General features: G+C 39.1%; 1 protein-coding gene across 3 annotated transcripts in view; it reads right to left on the reverse strand.

Moving 5' to 3' along the window:
* Positions 1–13,873, reverse strand: part of kiaa0513.L (KIAA0513 L homeolog) — a 61,494-nt gene extending 47,621 nt beyond the window's left edge. For all 3 annotated transcript variants that reach the window (XM_018257985.2, XM_041590199.1, XM_041590200.1), the window contains exon 1: positions 13,690–13,873. The gene's annotated coding sequence lies outside the window, so the exon portion shown is untranslated. The remainder of the gene's footprint in view (positions 1–13,689) is intronic.
* Between the last annotated feature and the right edge of the window lie 7,993 nt (positions 13,874–21,866).

Consider the following 21,866-nt stretch of genomic DNA (forward strand, 5'->3'; position numbering starts at 1 on the left):
GTTATTTGTACTTTATTGCTCTGTGCTGAATAGGATGCACACCAACTTTAATTCAGTAACACAAAAGCAATCATTTTTCTGTCATCCTGTTAACTGTGCAGGATATTTTCAGCACATTTGTGACTGATATATGATAAAGTGAATGTAACCACCATACGCAATAACTGGCACCATAAAGAATAAGCAGGACTGGAAGAAACCTAAATAAAATGATTATCCATTATTATCCGGAATGCTTGGTACATGGGGTTTTCTGGATAATGGGTCCTTTTCTATCTGGATCCCCAGACCTTCTGTCTGATAAAGATCATTTCAACATTATATAGACCCAATAGGATTGTTTGCCACCTATATGGATTCATGTAGCCTTATTATCATAAAGTACAAAGTTTTATTATTACAGAGAAAAAGGAAATTTTTAAAAATTTAAATAATTTGCTTTAAATTGAATCTGTTGAAGATGGCCTTACCATAATACAGGGCTTTCTGGATAATGGCCCCCACACCTGTTCAGGTATGGTATCAATTATGCAGATACCTGCAATAAAATTATAAGGGGGTCATATAATAATCTCGCTCTGTTTTATTTACCAGTAGGTCTTTCCAGCTGACAAGAGGGCACCCATTCCGATTAGAGGCAAGAGGGCACCCATTCCGATTAGAAGAAAGGAGGCTCGGGCTAAATATTCTGAATGTGTTTTTTACAGTGAGAGCTGTGAAGATTGGTGGAATTCTCTCCCTGAATCAGTACTGAATTGTACAGGCTGATACATTAGATCGCTTTAAGAAGGGGTTGGATGGCTTTTTAGTACAAGTTGATCCAGGGACTAGTCCAATTGCCATCTTAGAGTAAGAATTTTTCCCCCTCTGAGGCAAATTGGAGAGGCTTCAGAATGTTTTTTTTTTTTTTTTGTCTTCCTCTGGATCAAATAGCAGTTAGGTGAGTTATATATAGACATAAAAGGTTGAACTTGAAAAAAAGACATGTCCATCAACCTAACTTACTATGCAATACAGAAATATCCAAAATACAGCACTGCCATATCTCAGAGTGTCCTATTAATACCAGAACCCTCTGTTGAATCTGCCTTCAGCCTCACATACATGTGCAGATGGTCAGACAAAATCAGCCTACCAGCCAGACCCAATTTCAGTATAGAAGACTGGCGTAACTAAATTTTGATTTGCTGCAAGAGAGAAACTACAGGTATGGACTCTGTTGTGCAGAAACCCATTACATAGAAACCTCCGAATTATGAAATGTCATTTTTTAAAAAAATATATATATAATTTTCCCTTTTTCTCTAATAATACATTACCTTGTACTTGATCCCGACTAAGAGCCAACTAAGATCTAATTAATCCTTATCGGCAAAACAAACCTATAGGGTTTAATTACGGTTTAAATGATTTTAGACAAGTTATGGCGGTGCAAATTATGCAAAGATCCCTTATCTGGAGACCCCCAGGTCCCCATTTTGGATAACAGGTCCCATGCCTGTAAGATGGATAAAAATCGACTGCATTATCCTGCTTATTATAGCTACTTTTCAGTTTGTTAGGGCCATGGCCATGTGAAAGAAGCCATTTTCGAGCTGGATCACCACAAGTGATGTGGCTTACTTGCAGCAACTTAAATATTAGAGACATGGGTGGTATTTTCAGGACATTTGTTCCCCACAGTACTGCAGAATTACAATAAATCTCTTTGTCTGCCATCAGCCTTATAGATGTAACTCAAAAGGAACAAGGACATTGCGTTACAGCCATACATGCCACATTGTTCAATACTGGTTTATTTGGAATGTGGGTCGACCAGTAGCATATCTTTAAGCTCAGTCACTGTATGGTCACCTTTAGTTTCTGATTTAGCCATGGTAATGTGCTGTTCTGCAGTGCCCAGTGGTATTCCATTTGTTTACTATTGAACAGGTATAACTGTATAGCAATTATGTTTTAAGAATAGAAATAATTACATTTTGATTGCCTCATCCATCCATTCACTTACTATTTCTTTTGAACATAATGCATGCATTAGTTGCAAAATATACCCTTTTAAGAGTTCTTTATTCGTTCTCATGTTGCACCTGCATAATGCATTTGGACTTGGATTAAAAATAGGGGGACTGCACACAAAGAGGTTGTCCAATGCCCTCCCAACAGATATAGAGTAGTTCTAAAATGTAAAAATAAACATTTTCACTAATCTTTAAATTGTGGTTGTAGGTCATGTGAAACCTGTACTTAAAAACAACTGCAGACCTCTCGTGATATAATCAGCACAGTATTCATCAAACCAAAAGTCTGTTTTTGTAACCATATTCATATTCATTTGCAGACATATTCTATACTAAACTGCTCACATATGAGACCATCTGAAACTTTTTAAACAAATACTTTTCGACCACTTTCCATTCATCCAGATTGGCATCTTAAAGGAGACATTTTACATAACCCTCATAATCATATATATGATTAATCTTTCCTCAAACTATGTAATGATGCAGAAAAAACACATTTTGAATGCATTTTACCTGCAATGAGAACCTCTCAGTTCAGAAGCTAGGCTAAAATGAGAGGTGGGAATGTCTGTTCATTTATTGCTGTTAAGTAAAATCACAAATATCATAGTACAACTCACTCTGAAAAGATTATCCTAATATCAGAATTAATAAATGTCTTTAACTGCTTCTAACAGGGATAGGTTTATACCCAGAAAGATTTTAGGTGAACACAAAATAGAATACAGAAATAGCCAAATGGCTGCTGCTAAAACAAAAATACTCTGCCTTCCTCACAGTTTACTTCAAAACCAGCAGGCTAGAGCTATAGCTGAACAAGTGACTTGCAATTTCTGTGGATAAAAAGGAAAAGAAAAAGAGTGAGGCGCTAACAATGTGAACATTATAAGTAGACAAATCTAAAGATGAAAGTGTAAATGCTGTGACATATAGAGAAGAGTTACTGTTTCATAGACATTCATTAGAGACTCTTGTACATACCAAAAATAAAATTACAAATAAAAAGTATATAACAAAGTACTTACATAATAGAAATAAATATTATTAGGACATTGGCACACTCCCAGTGTTTTGTTACTCCAGCCATAAGTGACCTAGTTAGACAAATGCCCAGAGCTGTCTGACCATTCACCCCCTAGTGCCAGTTTCCAAGATATTAAATGACAGATAATAAACTCTGCTTTTCACTTGGCATTTTTTACCTGCATGAAAAATATCCCTACTGTTACCTTTTGACCAGCAAAGCAAACACCTGGCAATGGCAATAATGGCACTTTTTTTTTTTTTTTTTGCAAAACATGATGCAAAAAAGTACTTTTCCTCTATTACTTCACTCATTTCGACCAGCATTAGTATGTTTTGCTTTTCATACATTAAGCATTCATTTTTTTAAAGCTGCTTTATGTATTAATTACAACTCTAGCACACATTCCTGTCCCAGGTTCATCCAGTTCAATCTGAAACAAATAGAAGACAATTTATATACTCGGCAGTTGCCTCTTTCATGTTATAGAATCTACACTCTGCATTGTGGAGGAGCCAAAATTAAAGAAAAAAGCATTATATGGCACATTAATCAAATGTGAATAGACAGTTTGCCAGAAGAGAATTCTACATCTCTATACTCTGTGTAGGATTTTTAGTGTTTTCCTGTTGTGAACTGGAGAACTACCTGTTCATGTTTTGACAAATATACTCCAAAGTGTCTGAGCAACAAAATTATAATAGCCACTTCAGAGCACTTTTACATACAGTACATAATACAGGTATTTAAATTTCTGCTGCTGGAATGCTCCCTCATTCTTCTAGGTAAATTCCATAACTTTCCTGTGTGTTCATATGATGAAAACGCTGCTTAAAGGAACAGTTCAATGTAAAAATAAAAACAGGGTAAATAGATAGGCTGTGTAAAATAAAAAATGTTTCTAATAGTTAGCCAACAAAGTAATCTATAAAGGCTGAAGTGACTGGATGTCTAACATAATAGCCAGAACACTACTTCATGCTTTTCAGCTCTCTAACTCTGAGTTAAGGTGGCCATAGACACAAAGATCCGCTCGTTTGGCAACATCGCCAAACGAGTGGATCTTTCCCCGATATGCCATTAACAAGCATGGCTATATCGGGGGTAATCTGATTGTTCGGCCGTATGGCCGAACGATCCGGTTACGATGTGCCATGGGCTCCGGCGGGATCGGTCGGGTCAAAATCAAACCTGACCGATCGACCAAACGACCGATCTCCGCCGGACGAAAGATGTCAGCACACGCCACACACGATCCGAAAATCGTACGAATCCTCGATTCGTACGATAGGATCTGTGTGTCTATGGCCACCTTTAGTCAGTGACTTTAAGGGGGGGCAATGTGGGACATAACTGATCAGTGAGCTTGCAATTGATCCTTAGCATGCAGCTCAGCTTCAAAAGCAAACAGTTATGACCCATGTGGCTCCCACTCAAGTCACTGATTGGTTACTGACTGGTAACCAATCAGAGAACAGCAAAGTAGGAAGTTAGGTTCTGGCTATTTTATTAGACATCCAGTCACTCCAGCCTTTATATATGACATTTTTGTCTAACTAACTATATAAGAAACATTTTACATTTTGCACAGCATATTTACACAGTTTTATCTTTATCCTGAACAATTCCTATAAAGCATGGTGTTTATATCAGGCCAACCTACCCAATATAGGACTTGAACTGGTTCCTTGAGACTTCAGATGGGGAAGCAGATAATCAATATTGCATTATGTTCTGATTTTCCTCCAGTTTTTAACATTTATAGTAAATAAGAACATTTATATAGATTCTTAATATGGAGCTATAACTAAACTATTAGAATAGGTTACATACTCAGGCAACAGAAAACCATCCATTGACCCATTCCAACTTTGTTTTCACTTTGTTTCTTATTAATAGCAGATCAAGCCATTGTGGCAAATTATCATCCTGCTGAAACCCTCTGTAAATAATATAATCTTCTTAAAGAATGTAATTTTCGTTTGGAAATAAGAGTTTTCTTTTCTTTGAAAAAAAAACGCAATAGGCACTGTGAGTTGTTGTCAGACCAGATTAGTTAAATAAATCAACGTGACGATGGGCTGGGTAATTCTCCCTGAGGGCTGTGCACTTCCTGGGTAGTCCAAATCTAAAATTATGTATTCAAGGAACAATGCCAAAAAGCAGGATACAATAAGACTAGGCTTTACATTTTCCATGTCCAGCAAAGCAGGATTACATAAAATGAGAAATTAACTTTTAAAGAAGATGGAAACAACTGTAAATTCAACTCTTAAACTAACCTTCATGCACCCACTGCATGTTAAAATGAATATTTTGTATGATGTAAACCATTTTTAGTTGTTATCTTGGTGGTATTAATAATCATGAGCCTTTCTATTCTACACTTCTAATCTTGGAATGTAAAATGCGCTCTGGTTGCTGCCGAGAGTGACCACCACAATCTGAAAGCAGATATAAGAGGCTAAATTTATAGTGCTGTTATTCCATTTTAAAATTGTTCTGACTTCTGAAATCATGGAATGCCTGTGAAGAATCATACAAGGCTGACTTCTGCTACATTATTTCAAGGGCAAAACTAGCAGCGCAGAAAGGGACAGAAAAAAACTGCTTTCAATTGCAAATAACTTTAAAACCACTGAAAACTGTTAATAAATGTACTGGGTATTTTTTGCCAAAATTTTTTTTATAAATCTATCCAGATCTAGAAAGTCATATCATTTTGAGGGTTTGGATTTAGTGTATCATCATGGATTCAATGCATCCCTACATCTTATATTATTCCTTGTAATCAACCATATTCTATTAAGATGTCAAGTCAGACTGACTTTCATGGTCATACACACTTATAATATGGCAGAGACACAACTGTCCCATTCTTCTCTATTAGTCATCTAGCTCCTCAACATCTTAGCGAGACTGAGGAGGTGGCTATAGTATGGTGATATGTTGGCATGTTTTTGGCAGGGGTGAAGAATGGCCCTATTTTTGACTGTCAAAGCAAAGTATTTACATTAGCAGAGCAAATATATAGTCTAAATAATCTGCCCATGTTACAATCTGCCACTGCTAGCGGCTTGTTTATTTAAGGAATGCATTCTTTAGTGTTGGTTTAATACTATCCTCTCTCATAATAAGACATTGTAAGATCTTTAATTTATATGTGTCTCTCATATGTGCACTTTATTCTGTCAAATACACTTCACTCACCACCTTTTATTGCCTTTTCATTAGTTCCAGGGCATATCAAAGGTTATCTTTATATGTTTATGCTTATTTTTATTATTTGTACTTTGTAGAGCCAGGGGCATTTCTGAGGTCCAATTTGCCTGAAGTCACAGTCCTAATGCTGCCCTCACCAGCCAAGGTTACCTTTTTAGCACTCTGACAGGACACAGCATCGCAGAAATAGCCTTTTTTTGACGCACCCGTGCCCAATATCAGGAGCAACTGAAATTTTATTTATTTTTTTTAATATGTGACAAATAAAATGTGCTTTTTATTTGAAAGCACTGTCCCCTTACATTTTATGATTATACTATGGAGTCTTTCAGGTAGCCCCCTCCCACATACACATTCATCCATTTTTACTACAATTATCGGTGTGCCAATAACCTTGTATTGTGAAAATATTAGGCAGTAGTCTACTTTGAGGCCAATGTGCTATATAGTCTGTGGTGGTCTTCATTCTCTTCCAGCAAGGCAGAAATGTCCTCATACTTTCAACTACAGGACCAGGTATGCAGGATGCTAGTGAATCACGGTTACTAAAAGCAGTACAAATCTTATTATTCCCTCCACTGCCTGCCCTGACCACTCATACCACTGAAACCCCTGATCTCCTCTCTTCCAGCCAAGACTCCAGTTCCCACAATGACTTGTATGTTCTATGATTAACAGACCCGAGACATAGAAGACTAAGCATTCAGGACATTGTGGGAACTGGGTTCTTGGCTGCAGGAGAGTAAATTTCTGCTATATTGTTTCTGTATAGTAGCTGACACTACTTTCGTGTGCTGTAAACTGAAAAGGAGGCACACAATCTTTGATTTTTAGCAATTCATTTTTATTTGCATGATATGACAGCTCTATGGTTGCAAAAGTATAGCATTATAGTAAAGTATAGATAAATACAAATTATGACTTTCAGATCTACTGACTTTAAAAGCCCGGTTACAGTATACAATTGCAGAAAATACACACTGAGATTTTGATTAGCAGCCAAGTTATATTAGCCTGAGGGTTAAAGTGGCCTCAAAGAGCATTGTTAAATGAAAGGTGGTGGATTACTGGTTGTACTGAACTGTAGTACTTAACAATTACATAGCTACAATAAATCCAGATTTCTCAGAGCGTAAAGTAAGAGAGAAACGACACATTAACAACGCAAAAGGTATCCTTTTAAGAAACTTTTTCACCTATAATTATGCATCCCACTTTTGCCACTATTTATATAGTAGTAGTGCTCTCTGGATACATAATAAAATAGACAAGACTGTGGTGCTACATGACAATACTCCATTTATGAAGGAAATAGCATTAACAAGCATCTTGTGAAACAGTAGGCTAATGTAATAGCAGGTGAAAAGCTTGCTCCTGGACCCACAGCACCAAATCACTATGTAGCCTTGGTTGGTCTTTTGTTTTCCCTTTTCACTGCATTTTTGGCTGCATATACAGTCTACACATTTTTGCCATCTGTGTGCAGTAAAGCTTAGTCAATGTTGTGGGCAATAAACAAAAGGCTTTTTACCTGGTACATGTAAGTGTTAATGCAGCATACGATACTCAGTCTCTCCAACCCCCACACTGTTTTCTAATCAACTCTAAACTAGACTAGATTAATCTATATTTATATTAACATGCAAAATACATACCCTCACCTTTTCAGAATAATAAATAAGATAGTAGTCAAACCTTTAGGATTATAGGAAGCTCTGATCATAAGCTTAGCCCAAAACTAGAACATGAGGAATATACATAACAGTCATAATACATACACTGATTTCAATGTAAGACATACATAGGGTATGCCCATTATATAAAGCTCAGTTATAAAATTCTGAATTTATGACACAACAGTTTAGCACACAACTCAACAGTGGGCTTGGATAAAAAGCCTACAGCAGTTACTTCTCAGTGGTTATAATCCCCTACTAACAGACTGAACGTGTGGATAAAGAAAGATGGGACAGAAAATAGGTCACGTTAAATAATGCCCTGCTGGACACATATGGAGGGCTTTGTTTACTGTTGTTTGGAGCAAACAGGGGTTAAGCTAATGATACACCTCAAATACCAAGGCCAAGGAAATATGGGAAACACCTTGATGTTTCTTCTAAAATTCCGACACATCCGGACACATTTGTGTTATAAATGATTTGTAGGGAAAAGGAAAACTACACATTCCTAACAAAGTTTGTAAATTTGTATTCCCAGTAAGCAAGGAAGCTAACATTATATGATTCCTTCAACCCCCATCACAGAAAGAAACGGGGTAACAAAATCATTTCTATTTGCAGTATACAGTAAAGGTGTGTTAAATCATTTAAAGATCAAGTTATTTTACATCTCATACACTATATACAGTAGCTGTTTTTGGCCAATGCACTGTTTCAATACACTGGTCACAAGATCAAGACACAGATCTCAACACACCTTCAGCTACTATTTTGCCTATTCTACAGTTTTAGCCTACTGATTATGAAGTTATGTGGATTTAATAGCAGCAAGATATGGCCAGGAAATATATGTTTGTAAATACTTTTCACTCATACTCTAGTGAGTTAAATGGATTGTGAAAAAAAAGCATAAAAATAGGGATTTTAGCAACAGGAACTATTTTCTCAAAAGATTATTTCAAATTGTACAGTGTCCGGAAAGATTTTATTTTAATTTTAAATATATCACCTTGGCATTTATTTTCTGTATGATATAGATTGACCTATTCTCAGCAACCTTTCATTTGGTCTTCATTATTAATTTTAGGGACTCAGTTAGCCTAGAAAATATACACGAGTATACGAGAATTGTTCCAAATAACAGACAAATTCTTTGAGTCTACGTGTAGGAACACATGTTCTAGGCAAAGGGAAACCCCACCCCCCAATTAATATATTAGACTTCATTGTCAAAATCTGACTCCTGCTATAAGAGAGACAGATTGCTCAGAGCAGCAGACAGGATTTGGTTTAGTATTCGGCCAAATCTTTCATGAAGGATTCGGGGATTAAGCCGAATCTCAACTAGTAGATTCGGTGCATCCCTATTTTATCCCTTTTCTGTCCTCTGGATCGGACTCCGAATACTGCTTTTATCAGCTGGCTTACAACATTGTTTCAGGAGTCAGAGACAAGACTGTAGAAAATAGAGAGCTACTGCTTTCAATGGAATTACGTTAACAAAAAAATGTAAAACCATTTTAAATCCCAACATGCAAAAAAAAATAGTTATACGGTGGAGGTCCACTTTAAAAATCTTCTGGGCTTTGTTTTATTTTTAATTATTAGTTTTACTCTTAACCCTTACCCTCCCTCAGTCGCCCTGCCAGGTGAGGCTATAAGCCGACTTACCAGCAAGGACTCAATGTACAATTTGTTCAGTGATAATGACAATGTATAAAGCACTGGAAATAATTTATACTGTCAGCACATTCCTACACAAATAACGTGTAGCACAGAGTTCTATTTGTTGTTAAGCTTAGTATTAATGTGCTACTAAGTAAGGATATACATCCGTGTAAACCTCTTGATCTATTTATTAATGCTTTTAACGCTGATGTTGATGCCTGCAGATGCAGATCCATATTCAAGAATTAATAAATGTATTGTATTGACTATCCAGAAGTCCATTATACAGAAAGCTCTGAAGTATTAGAATTATGAGTCCTACTTTTTCCATACAGTCTGACTTAATCAAATAATTGTTATATGTTTCTATATGCTTCTGGATCCCATACCTATGTCATAACATTAACAATGTAGGTTGTACTTGATGGTAACAAAGCTGCAAGAATGCATGCTGGTAGCACACCATCCTCTAGAGTTCGTTCAAGTTTCATTTTTTTTTTAATGTAACCAAAACCTATGGTGCTCCAAATTATGAAATTATATCACTGTTGTCCTTCTAGGGGCCCCCCACTTCCATAGGTACCCCATCCCCCCACCGACTGTGGCCCAGCTTGCGCTTACAATAATGCTTCACATTCAAGCCAGTTTTTGGGTAAAACTTTTCTTTGCAGGTCAAGGATGACACCTGTATATACTGATTTTTAATGCATCGGGTGGGTGACATTTTACATTATATCACCTCTAAGGAAATATGAATACCATGCTACCTAACCTATTTTTATGGCTTGACAACATGTTGCAAAGTCTGAAAACTGATGATTTGCATGTTACTTAGCATGCAAGATTGTTTCTTGCATATATTTTTTCTAGCAACTTTTTGTGACCTACATTTTAAAAAGCTTCATTTTAACTTACATTATCTTTAACAAACTTCAAAAGTGCTGAAAAAACACCTTTTCTTTTTCACAAGAATGTGAACAATACACATTAGCCCACACAACAGAGTGTCTCTATACCTGAACAGTTATTCATTTACAAAATAAGAATATTAATTTAGTATAAAAGCAGCCACACAAAAACATACGAGGCCCAGAAAAATAACTAGACCACAATCTTTTATAAGGCTAAAATGTTATTGCTACATTTTATTACTTATCTTTCAATTCAGGCCCTACCTACTATTCACCTTAAAGTCCCTCATTCAAAATAGTGCCTTGGTGCTAGGATAAATTGGACCCTATCAGTTAGCTACTGAAATTCCAAACTGGAAACCTACTGAACAAAAATATAATTAATTCAAAACACAAAAAAAACATGAAGACCAATTGCAAATTCAGACTATCACTTTTTTCCCCCCAACATGCTAAAAGTTCATTTAAAGGCAATCTTGGTCTTTATTGTCAACAAAACATTGGTATAGTTGTATATTGGCAATAGTAGGAGACGTGTTGCTTCAAACTGCTGATGTACAAGATCAAGATTACTGACATCAAGTCATGAGGATGTTTAAAGTTCTGGCCAAAGGCTTACTCATAGGCGTTTTAAAGGTGTTGTTCACTTTTGAATTAACAATTAGAATGGTGTAGATGGTGAGAGTGTAGAGAGTGAAATTCCAAGACAATATGCAAGTGGTTTTCATTTTTTATTATTTGTGGTTTTTGAGTTATTTAGATTTTTATTTAGCAGCTTTCCACCTTGCAGTTTCAGCAGTTTGGTTGCTAGGGTCCAAATTACCCTAGCAACCATGCACTGATTTGAAAAAGATACTGTGATATAAATTGGAAAGGGCCTGAATAGAAAGAATAAGAGTAATAAAAAGTACCAATAACATAAAATGTATATCCTTGCGTGGCTTTTTATTCAAGATCGTGTTATTAACCCCCATTTGAAAACGATTTAGATAGAAGATGGCAAATAATTCAAAAACTATTAAAAATGAACACCAATTAAAAAGTTGCTTAGAATGGGCCATTCTATAACATGCTAAAAGTTGACTTAAAGGTGAATTGCTCCTTTACCATGTGTTTCCATGCAGTGGATACACTATACATTCCACTGCACGAAAAAGACTCTCAAATCTATCCTATAGTGACAGTAACCACAAGACAACAGTGAAACGCCATACTGTTGTGAGACACAACATGCAATGTCTTACCTGCATTTTGGTGTGTTTCACTGTGTCACAGATAACATGGGCAGTGTTAACTCAGGGTGCAAATATATTAGGTGGTTGGTTTCATGCATGCAATGGCAGCAATTTTGATTGGTGGTCTGTGACGTCAACAATAATAATGCACTATATAGTACCTTACACAATGTTAATTATACTATAGCTGTACCACAGGGCACATACTGCTCTTTCAGCCTCCAGCAGAGGAATCAAATGCGAGTAAGAAAAACCTATTGCCATGAAATACCATAATGGGGAAGAAAGTACGTTTTCCCGGGGCTCAAGCAGCCAGAAAATATTGTTGTTAAAAGTGTAAACATATGTAAATGCCCATTTTTATTAGTGATATATAGTTTCCCTAATTATCCCCCCTCAAACTGGGAGAAAGGGTTAATGTTCCTGCATTGCCCGAGGTACCTTCCTTACCGAATCCAGCCCTGTGTGCCATCCTAACAACCACTTAATGTCATTTCTAGACTACACTCAGACCTAAATATATCATCTTCATTTGCATTCCTGTCACCAATCACTTCAGAAAAAAAATCTGACATCTGTCATTAGTACGACGATTCTAATTTTAGACAAGTGTAATAACTGTGACTTTCCACCTCTCAGTTTTTTTCCCCTTGCTTTGTGATACAGTGTGCTATTAAAAAAATGATTCTAAACCAAAGATTCTTATGTACGGCACATGAGATTGTTTTCCTACAAATATTCGACAACTTGCCACCGATGTCGTGCCTAAATACTGCTATAAAAAGCTAGCTCCTGGGCAAAACGATACAGTACTTCTAATTCAAGTGGTACGACAGTGTAAAGCAGCCAAGTACTGAATGGGCTGAGGTGATAGAATACAATCTGCATGTACCCTTGTAACTGCTTCCACACTGAAGCATTGGCATTTCCTTAAAATGCCAATGCAAGGCTGGGCAAAAGTAGGTTTAAATGGCTTCCATGTTCTCTAAATTAAAGTTTTAACACTAAATTTGCCTCCTCTGTATTGTATTTTAGCACAGCCCTTAGGTGCACAGCCCATTGGAACTGACACATGAGGAAATGTGCCTGTTAGCTTTCGAAATCTTAGAATGTTCGCAAACCTTTCCTGTAAATTTCTCTGTCTATCATTATCCTTTAGTGGAATTAGCCGTGACATATTCTCCAGCAATATGTATATAGAACTATACATTTATAATACACAAAAGCAATGAATATCTTGTAAACGATATCCTTATAAACGGCGAGTTCTGATGTCATCAGTTATAAACGGTGAGTTCTGATGTCATTTCTGTCACATGACTCACTGAAACGTGTCTATTACAATAAATAAAGTACCCCCAGTTGCAAGGAGTTACCTCGGAGTTCCATGACCTGTATATGGTCATGAAACTCCTCGGTAATGTATAATATCCTTATATTTTACAAGAGGGGGTACTTTATTCACATCATTCCCTTACAGTCCTTATCACACGCAGCATTGTCAAAATTCCCAGGAGCCAATGAGCTCTCACGTCTGTGTGACTATGTGAGAATAGGCAAGTAAATGAGCCACAGTGGTTAAAGTAAATAAGATGTGTTATAATGGAGACAAGGGTCATATATAAAACCCAACAATATATGATAATAGAAGTCTATAAGCTCAGCATTGCCATTAGCCCATGTGTATATTGTCTCTGTACGTATCAGTGAATGGCGGTGTAACTTTTACACACGACAATTCGATTCGACTTTACGAACACCTAATTGCCATACGGTATCGCCTCAGATGTGGATGGGTCAGCTCAGCACAGACACTCTTTCACCGGGCAGCTGCCTGTTTACCGCTCCAGCTGCTGGCGAAGTGCTCTGACGTGGGGTAAATCACATGAGGATGCAAGTGTAAACTCTCTGCTGAAAGAGCAACCTTACCTAGTCTTCAGCGGCGCAGGTCCATCACTCGGCTCATGACACGAAGCCAAACACACAGCGGCTCCCCTTAGCTTCGACCAGGCACTGACTGACCGCCCGCACTACCTGCCCACTCACTCACTGGCACCAGCTGTCAGCACTTCACGCAGCTGTACTCGCTTTCTACAGCGCCCCGCCCATTCTTCACTTACACAGGAACTAAGAGCCAAATCAGCCATATTTACTCCTCCCACATAGACTGTGCAAAGGGGAGTGGCCAATGACGCCGTTCAATGAATGTCGGGATATGTAGTCTATTTGGAGAGTTCTACATGTAAACAAATCAAATTCCACACATTGGCTTGGTTGCTGGATGGGCAAAGAGACGCTTCGAAAAATGACATTTTTTTAGCATGTTACACGTATAATTAAGCTTGGTAATCAATAAAATCTTCATATGTCGCCTTGTGGTTTCCATGAATGACAGACTTACTTTCCCTATATGTTTCTGAATACAGCTTTGTTTTATTATTCTCCATCAATGCAATAGTACAAAACAGGACTGCATACCTCCCAACTGTCCCTTTTTCGGAGGGACAGTCCCTCTTTTGACAGCTCAACCTGCAGTCCCTCAATTGTACTGGAAAGTCCCCATTTTCTCTGCACTGAACAGCCAGAAAAAGAAACAAATTGGCTTTTAGCAGAGAGCATAGAACAGCTAACAGATGCAAATAAGATACTTTGTAACAATTTTGAGACACAAAAAAACAGTTTAGATAAGGAGAATTATTTTCAAACTTTCATAACCTGCCAAATTTTGTAAAATGAACATGGTAATTAGGGTGTGTGTGTCCACAGAAAGGGGCATCATATGAAAGGGGCGTGGTCACAAAAGTTCTCTGCACTACGTGCGGAAACATTTTTTGTCCCTCTTTTTACTTCCAAAATGTTGGGAGGTATGACTGTCCCTTGGTGTACATAAAGTGATGTCATCTATGGCACCTTTTCCGGCCTTCCTATATATTTATCATTTTTTCCTATTAATGACATTGGGATCAACCATCATTTTTACCGGCCAGGCTGGTAAAATACCTGCCAGATAGCAACCCTTTTGGCAGGTGTCTCTGACAATTTCTGCAATGTGTCTAGGGTATCCTGGCTGGTAAATATTAAACCTAAAGGGGAACTATCGTGAAAATGAAAATTGTTATAAGCTAGAGTCTTGCACGGGTCCATTTTTTGGGACCCAAATCCTGCGCGGGTCCATTTTTGGGACCCGTACCCAACCGGTAACCGCAACCTGCAATCCGCAACCCGGACCCACAGACCGCATTCTTACCCGCTTGGAACCGCTACCCGACCCTACCCGCAAGTACCTTATCCGCAACCCGGACCCACGACCCGCATTCTTTCCCGCTTGGAACAGCTACCCAACCCACGACCCGCTGACCATCAATAATCAGGAAGTGCTGTCATTGTAAACCAGAAGTGACATTACCGGAAGACGTGATCAGAAAAAAAGTAGTAAAACAGGAAATGCTGTCATTGTAAACCGGAAGGGATGTCATTGGAAGTAGATAAGACCAGAAAAAAGGAGTAAATATTGCTATTGAGAAGACCCACAGTACGACCCGCAAACCCGCAGAACCGCCAACCCGTGTCTTTACCCGCATCCAGAACTTCTACCCGCAACCCACAGGGTACCGCAGGTTTTTGCAGGTAACCCGCGGGTAGCCAACCCACTGCAGGACTCTATTATAAGCTTCAGCTTTACTGAAATAAAAATCTTTCTAAATACAATCAATTAAACATTCTGTACGATTTCTGAAATAATCACGTTCATCTTTACTATTCCTCTCAACATCTGTTTCTCTTCATTCTGCTTTCATGCAGGAGTTGGGTGTCAGATATTCATTGACAGTTAGATCCAATATATCTTATAGGGGGGCCTTTTGCCTAGAAGATGTATTAGAACTCACTCTATTAAAATCACCAGAAATTCTGTCTCTCTACATGCAGAATTTGTGCAGTTATTTTGTTAGATTTTGTTTGTACTGGAATCAGTTATTTGAGTCAGCTCTAATACATCTTCTAGGCAAAAGGAGCCCCCCTATAAGATATATATTGGATTGGATCTAACTGTCAATGATTATCTGAGACCCAACTCTGGCATAAAGACAGATTGAAGAGAAACATATTCTGAGAGAAGGATAGTGAACATAAACTTTGTTCTTTTCAGAAATGATGCAGAATATGTAAACAATTGTATTGACAAAGTTTCTTATTTCAGTAAGATGAAGCTTGTATTAAAATTTCATTTTCGTGATAGTTCCCCTTTAATGCCAATGTTACTAATAAGGAAGAAAGATAAAACTATATATAGGGTTGGGGTTTTGTTCCCAGAAAAAAATGTGGCAGCCAAAAGTATGGCAGCTCCCACTGTATCAAAATTGCAAAAATAGCGCAGAATATAGATTGCCCACTTCTGAGTGCTTTTTCAGTTACTGTGAGGTAAAGTGAGACTACTGAGATCTGCTATCAGTTTTTAATGCAGCTGGTTAATATATAAAACTAGGTATGCATCAAATCCAGGATCTGAGTTGAGTTCTGATTTACAAACATGGGAGCCACACCAGTGGTGTAACTAGATACAGTATTACCGAGCCCCACAGCAAATTATTTTTGATGCCCCCAAAAGGTCAAGAGATTGACCCGTTTTACCCATATTTATTGAGATTGTAAATGAATTAGGGCATTAACAGGGTCTGCAGTAACAAGGTCTGCTTCCTCTGTAGTTATGCTCCTGAGTCACACTGCCAAAGCGCAGTTGCCAACAGCAACCACAGGTTTTTCTTGTAGTAGTAGACATTTCAAAACAAATTGCCGACTGGTTGCTATTGGCAACTGCACTTGTTAATGTTATGTTAAGTTAAAACACTAAACAAGTGACTCATCTTTATTCACAGACAATGCAATTTTTTAACTGTGACCAAGGATCCTACACAGCAAGTCAGAACTGAGAATCAAAATGCGTCCTGGCATTTCAGGTACACAGAGGCCCAAACAGCGAAAAACATTTCTCCTCAGGCCAGGACATAACATGGCGCTTCTTATGTAATTCTGCCTTACATACCTGCTAAAACAACAAAGCAAACAAAGAAAACAAGAAAGCAGTTGAAAGGCATATAATGAATATACATTTGTAAGTATATAAATATTGAAATATTACCCCAGTTCACAAGTTTAACTTCTTGGGTGAAAGAGTAGTCAGCAACATGCATTTTGAAATGTTTTGAAAATGTCTTCCAGCACTTAGTGAGTTAAAACATACCAAGGGCTCATTTATGAACACTGGGCAAATTTGCCCATGGGCAGGTACCCATAGCAACCAATCAACGAATTGGCTCTTTAAAGCCAGCTGCAAGTATAACAATGAATGCAACAATCTGGTTGCCATGGATTAATGCCTATGGGTAAAATTACGCAGTGTTGATAAATTATCCCCCACAGACTCCCCACTATTGGCTGGCAGTTGGCTCTGCTCCACTTTAGAATTAAATAAAAGCGGTGCACTCTTGATAGAGCAATACAGACGACAGGACGTAAGGAGATTTTTAAAGTGTAAGTGTACGGCAGGTGTGGGGGAACGAGGCAAAAGGGTGGGCAGTAGTCACACCACTGCTTTACTGGTTGTCTCTGTTTGAAATCAAGGCCTAAGGTACTCTTATGCACAGATCACATGTTGTGCTCAGGTTCTCTCTAGTATATGACACAGCATCGTTGAGGGATGAAATTTAAAAAGCCTTTATTAAGAACATATGTCTTTTGATTTGCAGCAGTTGCAATGTTTCTGGCCTGCTCCCATCCCTTTATTAAGCTCAGGTTCTCTAACAATCAAAAAATAATCTACTGTACATCTCACATTGGGTTTATTTTTATTTTATGAATACATTTTAATTATATGCATTGTGTCTAAACACTAGTGGGATGCTCCAGTATAGCGTGTTCTTTAAGGGGCTCTCGGTCAGTGCTAGCACAGTGCGCTCCTCCACCCCCGCATGTAATCACAATTTAAAGCCTGATTTTCCTTTCAGGCTTCCACATTTTCTCTAATTTTTAAGATCTTTCCTTTTCTTGATTATTTTACTTAATTTGTATTTTTCTTTTCTCTATCTCCACATTTTTCTTCTCAGATATTTTCTGTTTCACTGTCTTTTACCTTTCTCCTCCATTCCCAGTATGCCATATTCTTATCTCACTCTGTCCCTTTCCTTCCTCTTGTCAGGTACCAACCAAGATACCCTTGCTCCCATTTTTCAATCTACCCACATGAGCGATGTCTTTATATGCTGATCATGGGTTTTTTCTCCACTTCACCAAGTCTGTCCTTCTTTCTCCACTTCGGTGCATGGTACAAGCAGGATATCAGCATTGCTGGCTCAGTGCCTATAAAACCTGGCTTTTTTTCCCCCTGATGCAGACCTGCTGCTGCTAATTTTATCTCTGTTATGCTATAATATGTCAGGACTGGGCAGTTTCAATTTCCTGCATACATAATACTTGCATCTCACAGCACAACACAGATAGAAGCTGCAGCAAGTGTCCAAGTAATTTCAAGGTGCATGGCCAGCTTTATGGTATCATATTGAATCTAGAATCCAGGAATGGATTTTGAAGACACATTCCAGCTGCAGTCTAAAGAGACTTAATTGCGGTTGATTCTACAAACTTTCAGAATGAAGAAAACCGGCAGAAAGTTTTGAATCTGACAGCACCTTGAAAAAACAGTTGTCCAGTTCAACACCAGATGGGTGGCAATCCTTAAACCTATATATGCATAGGATATATTATTCTGAATGCTTGACCTGACCTCAACAATGATACCTTTCCAGCCCATCTGCAGCAACATCAGCAGCCCTTCCCACACAGCACCTCCACCAATGGTGCGCCCCCTTAGCCTACTGCAGTGACACCAGCGGCCCTCCCCACACTGCACCTCCACAAGCAATGCACCCTCTCAGCTACAGGCTGGGGGGACACCACTGATGGAACCTGCTGCAGCAATATCATTGGCACTCTCTACACTGCAGCTCCACCAGCACCCCAGGCTTCTGCAGTAACACCAGAGGCCCTACCCACACTGCAACTTCACTACTGCAGGCTAGGGCCACCGCTGGGGTGCGGGGGGTCACTGATATTGCTGTGGTGGCCTGATGGTAGGCTGGGCATGGGGTGGGCAAGAGAAGACTGGGTCACTGCAGATTGAGCTTCGGTGTGGGGAGGGGTGTTGCTGCAGTAGCCGTGGGGTGGGCAGAGTCCATGGGGTGGGTGGGCAATGGTATACTGGGAGCACCCCTGGTGAAGCTGTGGTATGGGGCGGACTGCTGGTGTTACTGCTACAGGTTGGGGGCACCAGTGGTGCAGCCTGCCATGGCAACAGCAGCGGCCCTCCCTGCACTGCAGCTCCACCAGCCTGCGGTGGTGGAGCTGCTGTATGCGCAGGGCCATTGTAGCTGTGGCAGGCTAGCGGGCACTGCCCACCCCACCCCATGGACTCCACCCACCCCACCCCCTGGGCTGCGAAAGAAACACCAGTGGCCTTTCCCACAGCACAGCTCCACCAGCGGTGTGGGATGGGTTGCTAGTGTTGCTGGGGGGGCTCCTCTGGTAGACCTGTGATTCCGGGAGGGCAGCTTGTGTTGATACAGCTGGCTGGTGGAGCTGGGGTGTGGGGAGGGCCAATTGTGTTGTTGTGGCAGACTCCACCAGTGGTGCCTCCCCAGCCTGCCATAGCAACACCAGTGGCCTTCCCTGCACCGTAGCTCCACCAGCAATGAACCCCAGACCTGCCCACCTCAGGCCTCACACTCTGGTCCTCACCCACACCACCCTCTGGACCCTGCCACACCCCAATAAAAGGACACATAGTCCTGAGCACTAAAACAGCAAACACTCCTTTGGCAAAAGGAATATTGAGCCTGCCACCTGTCAGGAGTGTGCTGCGGAGCTTGGGTTAGTGGCGAGTCCTTATAGGATTTGTTTTCTGCATTCCTGGGTGTTCCTAAATTCTTGCTAACTTGATTCCTGGATTTTGACCTTGCCTGAACCTTGAGTTTTTCTCCTATTCTGCCTGCATATTGAACTACTGCCTGGATTCTGACTATGACTACTCCTGATCCCTATTGGTTACAGCAGACTTGGACTTCCTTCTCGGTCCAGACTACTCCGCTTGGAGCCGATAGGCCCCTGTCACCACCACGTCAAGCTAGGCTTTAAGCAGGTACCTACTCTAACCTAAATTGCACTTCATTTTAGAATTTGTCTGCATTTCTAATGTACACATCCCTTGGTCAAAAATAAACCAAAAAATGTTGTTTTGACCAGGGCCCTGTACACAAGTGAAATAACATTGCTGACCAGGGCCCCCTTCATGAGTAAAAAATAACCATTGGTTGTCAGTTCCCCCTACACAAGTTTAAAAAAAACCTTGTTTGCACAGTCCCCCTAGACAAGATCAAAATAACCTACACAAGTTACAAAAAATGGTGGGTGTTCAGGGTCCCCATACAAGTATAAAAAAAAACATTGGTAACCAGGGTTCCCCCATTACTTACCTTTAAAGTTCAGCTCATTGAAGGCTTCTCACTCTTCATCATTCTCCTCGGCAACAACCGATTCTTTGGCTTCTTTCAAGACTTTCTTTATGAGAATTACACCCAGAAAAGGTGATTGCTTATATAGGAAGAGAAAGAAAGGGGTCAAAGCAATACACTTCCCTGTCCAGTGGCTTTTTAGGAAAGAATTTTTTCTAACCAAGGATGAGAACACCCATGTTTGCTTCATATTTCCACTAGGGGTTAAATATGTGGATTTGTCCACAGTACTGTACTGGCCTATCCTCTGTTAGTTTGAGGGGATTATTTTTATGGGAAGATTACTATTTAGATTTTATTTTCTGTGACCCATTTTACACTTTACACAAATTAGTGATTAAAAGGTTATTTGGCCTTATATCTGTTGCTGAGTATTAATAATACCACAAGAAATTGCCAATGTCGATAACTCACCGAATATAACAAGTGGTCCAGGTGCACCAGCCCCAGACCCTCAGCTTCAGGAAACGGCAATTCTGAACAAGGCAAACAAAACAAATTGGGCTATCAGGCACTATCAGTGCCTTGATCGCACGAAACACGTAGTGCCCATGGAGATGTGTAAATTTTAAATTCTACAAATAAATATTGTTTTTACTTTTATTTGGTTTTAGCCTTGTGGATTCCTTTGAGTGCCTGATAGCCCCATTAGTTTTGTTTGTCATATAAATAGCACAACCCGAGAATTGTTTTTTACAAAATTAAAATACTATATTTTTTTGTGATTTTAGGGTTAAAAAAAAAAAAAAGTCAAATTGCTATTGAAACCAGTATTTATCAGTCCTTTTTTCTTTACTATTGAATCAATATAGCAGAAGCACGCTGATAATAAACCTGTAAAAAAATATTCAAAACATTGTAGGAAGTGGAATATTTTCTGGAGGAGAGAACTGTTTTCTTCTACATTGTTTCAAATGTCAGAATGAGATCCAATACAGCTTTCAACTGCAATTACACATATATGTAATTTTAAACAACTCAGGCAGTGTTCATAGGAGAAGTGAAGCAAAAACCTGTGACCATAGGCACAAAGTGCGGTGCAAAAGCATGATGGATTGTACCTCTTTTTTGCATACTGACCCCCCATTGCTAAATGAGGCTTTTTGTGTATTTGTGTATCAGCCCTTCCCTAAACTTTCAGTGCTATACACTGGTTGAACCATGCTTTACTCCACCGATTTCCCTGCTGGCTCCCCCTCAATATATTTGAATCTCTTTCTCCTTCAAATCTTTAATTTCTAAACACATTATGCCATGCCCCTGATTCTCAAGAGGCAACCCTGCTAGAAGCACGCCATTAATCCCTTCATCCAGCAGATTCCTCTTGAAGCTGAAAACAGAAGTAGGACTCAGGAGGTTATTAGATTACCCTTCCCAGTTAAACCATAATACATTGTTTCTTGGATATAAATTAAGATGGGGTGATTGTCACAGGAGCAGAGCTCACGTAACCTGGTTGGATGAGAATGCTGTGTGTGCCAGCGAACAGTGGGGAAACTGCTACAGCATATAAAATTGCAGGTAACCACAAGTCTAACAATCCCT

This window comes from Xenopus laevis, chromosome 4L (assembly GCF_017654675.1).
Source record: "Xenopus laevis strain J_2021 chromosome 4L, Xenopus_laevis_v10.1, whole genome shotgun sequence".
NCBI lineage: Eukaryota > Metazoa > Chordata > Amphibia > Anura > Pipidae > Xenopus > Xenopus laevis.